The sequence below is a fragment of the Pelobates fuscus genome, chromosome 2, assembly GCF_036172605.1.
Source record: "Pelobates fuscus isolate aPelFus1 chromosome 2, aPelFus1.pri, whole genome shotgun sequence".
Lineage (NCBI taxonomy): Eukaryota > Metazoa > Chordata > Amphibia > Anura > Pelobatidae > Pelobates > Pelobates fuscus.
This window is the reverse complement of record NC_086318.1, coordinates 138,050,212-138,056,211: the sequence shown is the minus strand read 5'-3', so window position 1 is coordinate 138,056,211 and position 6,000 is coordinate 138,050,212.

The window sequence follows — 6,000 nt, the reverse complement described above, 5'->3', positions numbered from 1 at the left end:
TCCATGCTGTCCAACCACCATCCGAGTTCTTCCTTGATTTCTTCCGTTACCGGAATGTTCTGGTCGTAGGAAGGGTTCTGGCGAGGAAAGGAGGCCTTGAGATGTTGCATCGCCCTGTAGTGTAGTGGGCCTGGGAAGATCGCCTGAATCGAAGCGGACAGTAGGCCCACTATCCGAGCTAGGGTGCGGAGGGGAATGGTGTGGCAGCGGATGACCCTGCGTAGTTCCTTCTTGATGGCTGTGATCTTCGAGCCTGGGAGTCGTAAGGTGCTGGTCCTGGAGTCTATCTCGAAGCCCAGGAATTGAATCGTCTGAGTTGGGGATAGTTCCGATTTTTGGTAATTTACCACGAAGCCTAGGGACGTCAGGAGTTGAATGGTATATCGTGTGTGTTGCCTTAGACTGTACCTGTCTGAGGAGAACAGTAGCAGGTCGTCCAGGTATATAATGCACCGAATTCCTTGCGTTCGTAGTCGTGATACAACTGGTTTGAGAAGCTTTGTGAAGCACCACGGTGCTGAGCTGAGGCCGAAAGGGAGGCATGTGAACTGCCAGGGTTGGTTTTGCCATAGGAATCTGAGGAATTGACGGCAAGATGTGTGGACGGGAACCGACAGGTAAGCGTCCTTGAGGTCTAGCCTCGTAAACCAGTCCCTGTCTTGTAGAAGATCTCTCAGAAGATGGATGCCCTCCATCTTGAAGTGCCTGTACATCACGAAAGCGTTGAGTCCCTTCAAATTTATAACCGGACGGAACTCCCCAGATTTCTTCTTTACTAGGAAAATGTTGCTGAAGAAACCCTGTCCGTCGTGAGCCGGTTCTATCGCCCCTTTCGTTTGGAGCTCTCGTAGTTCGTCGTCGATCAGACGGCGGTCCTCCTGGGAGCATTGAATGGGGTGCGGAGGAGTGAGTTGGTAGGGGGGTTCTACGAAGTCGATGACGTAGCCCCGAACTGTCTGGAGGATCCATGCGTCTGTGGAGATGGTTATCCATTCCTGAAAAGACAGAGCAATACGGCCTGCAGTATAAGGGGAAAGTGAAACAAGAGGCATGATGTTGCTTACCTGTGGGGAAGCGTGCTCTGCCACGGCTACGAGGTCCTCTGCCTCGGTCTGCTCCTCGGGTATAGGAGAATGGAGGTCTGGAGCCCACTTCTGGGTAGAAGGGCTGTGGTCTGTATGACCGGGGGCCAGAAGGCCAGAATCGGCTGGCTGCGCGGCCCCTATAGCGGCCAGCCCGTCCAAAAACACCCCGACTGGGGTAACCTCTGAAGACTCGCTTCATGGATGTCTGAGCCTTATTCAGGGACGTAAAAATATTGACATGCTTGTTCAGCTCTTTTAAGAAGGGTTCCCCAAATAGTTTGCCCTGTGCCCAATTCCACCAGTTTTCCGTCAATACGGAGTAAAGCTGCCTTGCGCCTCTCAGAGGAGAGTGCTACATTGGTATTGCCAACGAAACAGAAGCACCTTTGTGCCCATTCTCTGATGTCATGTGCCCATTCTTTGACCATGCTAGAGTCAAATTGATCGGCCCTAGTGAAAGCATCGTCTGCTAGGTATAGTATGCGGGAGAGCGGGCCGATGGCGTCCAGCAGTTTGTCTTGGACCCCGTGGAATCCCTTCTCCACGCCCCGTCGGGGGTCTCGGCCACCTCGGGACATAAAGGTGTTCATCACCTGGTCAAACTCCGGGGTTTGAGTAACATGGTCGGGAAGTGAGGGACGTGGGCATTCCGAGCGTAGACGGTTGCGCACCGTTTTATCCAGTGGTTTGCGAAGCCAGCGGTGCATAAATTGGGAGAGGTGGTCGGGGGGTGTCCAGTCCCCGGAGCGTGGGTGGCGTATATTGCGAGGGTCAAAAAGACGTTGCCCTGTGGGGTCTAGGATGGCCTCGTCTTCCTGGGTAGGAGCGAGGTCGTCTGGTAGCTGACTGTGATCTAGGAAGGTGCCTCGTAAGAGGCCCGTATGGGAGCCGGAGTCCGAGTCCCAATTGACATCTTGCGGATCAGAGTCCGCGGCCTGCCACTCGTCTAGTACGGCCATAGAATGTGGGTGTTCTTCCCCCTCATCCGAGGAGTAGTGGGCAGGTGTGGGTGGGGCTGGTCTATGGCGTTTGGGTGCTTTACCCTTAGCTGGAGTATCGCCCGCTTTCTCACCTTTCCAGTGGCGTTTGGCGGGGCGAGGGTCTGCCAGTACGTGTGACTCTGAGGCCTCAGAGTCCTCGTCTTGAGGTAGCGTGAGCGTGGCCTTTTTGGGTTTGTCGGTAGATGCCGACATGACTCTGGACAGTGCTTTCTCCATAGAGGTGGAGTTGGCTTCTGCAATCATGGACTGGAAGTCCGCAGGTGTTTGAGATGCTTCCATAGTGGTTATGGTGTTGGCACAGGGTAGATGGGCTAGGGGTCAGTAGATATAATATGCACTCAAAGAGTAATAAGATCGGTAGTAACACCCCAGCAGGGTGTGATGTAGTGTAGGTACAAGTACCAATACTCGAAACCCCAGCAGGGTAAATTGGGTTTTCTTGCTGGGCCGCACCCAGAAATATATGTATAATAACTGAGAGGATGGCACGAAATCCACCTTAAAATGACATCAATATGGGGTTGGGATGCCCCTATAGCATATACATATATGTAGGTGGCACGAAATCCACCTGATGGCAGCAGTGCATTAAGGGCTTCACCCTGATGTAATAGATGGTGGCACAAAATCCACCCGGTCAGTGAGTAGGAATCGGAATAATAATAACAGTGGACTCACCACTGAGGAAGGGCCAGCAGCCTCTTTATCCTACAGAAAACGTCTGTGACCCCTGCCTGAACAACAAAAGAAGGAAGGATATCGACGACTGGATGAGCTCTGCAGGCCGACACTGCGGAGATCGAGGAACTCCCAAAATGGCGGCCGCGAATCTCGCAAGACGCGAGATCCAAGATGGCCGCCGGAACAAAAACCGGGAGAGAAGTTTCCCGGCGTGTCGGCGAACAGAAATGCGGCTGGTGAGCCGCGAGGGAGTGCTAGGGAACAGGGTGAGCGTTACCCTGAGGGAGAAACAAGCTGGAGACAGCGAAAAAGAGGAATGAAAAACGGAGGTATCCTGAGGGGAAAGTCTAACACATATACACATATAAACGTAAATAACGTAAAATAAACTTAAAATGAAAGGGGAAAAACCCCCCAGGATAGAAGGGAGAAGATTCCCAGAAGAAAACAGAATAAGGAAATCGAAAATTAGCATATAACATAGAAAATACAATCTAAATAAAAGGGAAGAGCCTGAAACTCTGACCTGTCTGCTGATGGAGCAGTAAAGAAAGAGGGGGAGGAGCCTCATCACTGTGAATACTATACCTCCTACTATTTTTTGATTGGTTAATGTTTTCACTCCTTTTCTTTACTGCTATTTGGAGTTAGTAAAGAGAGTTAATGCAAAATATGAAGCCTCCTGTCATGTGGTAAAATTAATGATTTTATCAACTGCACTACAAAAATTGTTATGTATCTGCTTGAATGTTCCTGTGGCCTCCAGTATGTTGAAATGACCACAAGGTGCTTAAAAATAAGACTAAGTGAAAATTGCAGAAACATTAAAAATGGATATCTGATTCATTCAGTGTCCAAACATTTTATTAAACACAATAATGACCCAAGATTGTTAGAATGTATGGGAATAAAAAAGATTTACCTCTCCCTGGAGAGGAGGTGACATTAAAAACATTCTTTTGAGCAGAGTAAGTGATGAGAACCGCACTCAGTCCCAACGGCCAAGGGTGCTCCAGAGCAGGACCAGCAATCCCAGTACAATAATCCAAGAAGAAAAAACTCACAGGCACTCCAACTTCAAGCCGCAGGCAGATTTATTATGACAGAATGCAATGCAACGTTTCGACCGCAAAGGTCGAAATGTTGCGTTGCATTCTGTCATAATAAATCTGCCTGCGGCTTGAAGTTGGAGTGCCTGTGAGTTTTTTCTTCTTGGATTAAAAACATTCTTTGGAAAACTGAAAAGGAATGGGTACACAAGCTCCAGACACGTATGCCCCATGGTTTGAATGCAGAATTTGATCTGTTTAATTTTTTATAAAAATGTACACATTATAATTTTACTTATTTGCATTTGTATTTACTATATATGCTGTGTATTCCCTCTGTATTCTTTTACTCTGTTTTTGATATTGTATTTATATATCTTTTTCAGTTAATGTATTTATCCCATGCCACTTCCCATTTTCACTTATTGTTCCACCCCTCCCCCTATCTTGCCGACGGCTACGATCACTATTCTTGCCATTCAGCATGTCTCTGTCTTCCCTGCCCGCCCCCCTCACTCACTGGCTATTTAGTCTCAGTCCCCACATCCTGCCCACCACCCCTCGCCGGACACAATACTCATGCGTGCCGATGGCTTCCACTAGTGTGCGCGCATGTGGACTACATTTCCCAACTCCCATTGCGGCACGAATATAGTCACGTGACCGCACTAAAACGTTTTTATCCAGCGTATTAACGCACGTTTTGATATTTCAATGTACTACACTATGTTCACTACTCCATCCTAATGTTATTTTTATCTTATCAACATGTTTTATTAATATCACTTATATCTGTATTTTAATTGGCTGACCGGATTTTAGGCGCCAATTTTAATTAATTCTTACCTTATTTAAACTCACCCTGCCAGGTATTATTTTCTAATTCCATATTGAGAAAGCCTTTTTAGGCGAAACGCGTTTGTGGATTTTATATTGTGTATTTTACTCATTAAAGATCTTTTGGTTACTTTTCTTTGTGCCAATCATCTTTTATACACTCTATAATAATTTTTGTTTTTTACCTGGCATTTTTATCGTTGTTGACCCCAAGAAATCCTAGGTGGGGATCAAACCACCAACGCTTATACCAGTGGGCAGTTTGTCTGCCCCACACCCTTGTGAGTACCTTTTTATATATATTTTAACACCATTGTTTTATTCAGAGAGCACTATTGATTGTCTCTATTTTATTCTCTTTGAGTGTTGAACATACCTTTGAAGCAAGACACCTGCACCATATCCCATAAGCGAGGATTGTACTAGACATGTGCAATTAGTTTCGGTCCGAATATGAATTCGGATGAATTTTGGAAAATTCGTACATTCGGGTACTTCCGAATGTCCAAATTGCCGAAGTGCCGAATTGCCGAGGTCCTGAAGTTCCGAAATTACCGAATTTCCGAAGTGTCGAAGCACAGTATTGCCTAAGTACTAATATACTTACCCAGTGAAAGAAGAATAATGTTACATTGTAAACAATTTTAAATACAAAGTATACAAACATAGCCAGGATTCAGCTGTAAGCATTTGCAACACTTACAACAATCAAGTAACATACATTCATATAAAATGTAAGTTACTTGGCCAGTCAATGTAATGACAGGAATGAATAAGTAGATAACTCCCTAATTCCCACGGTATTAGGGAGCTATCTACTAAAAGGCTGAAAGACCTAAATTGGTCTTTCAGCCAAATTTACTAAAACTAAGTAAAGATTACTTAGTATTAGTAAATTATGCCCCTACTCGCTATACCGCGAGTAGGGGCATGTCTATTAAACAGTGAGCAGCCTGTGGACACCTGCTTAAATCATGGTGTCACACAGGTTCATTTTTTTATAATACTATAGGCATTAAGCAATTCCCTGAAATACTTAAAGATTATTCCATACCTCAGAGAGAGTTGTTTTCCTACCTACGCATTAGGAATATACTTCATGGATTTAATATAAAAATAGAAGAAATAAAAACACTTCCCCCTTTGATATACAAATGTATGGGTAAATTACCGAGTATTAAAACATTATAAATATAGGGAATGAAGCAAAACCTATATATATGCAGAAATGGGAGTTAGATTTAGATTTAGGTTATCGATTTTCTTTATCCAAATGGCATCAAGCATTAAAACTAACCAAAAAGGCATCATGTAATTTACAACACTGGGAATCATACTGTAAATTGA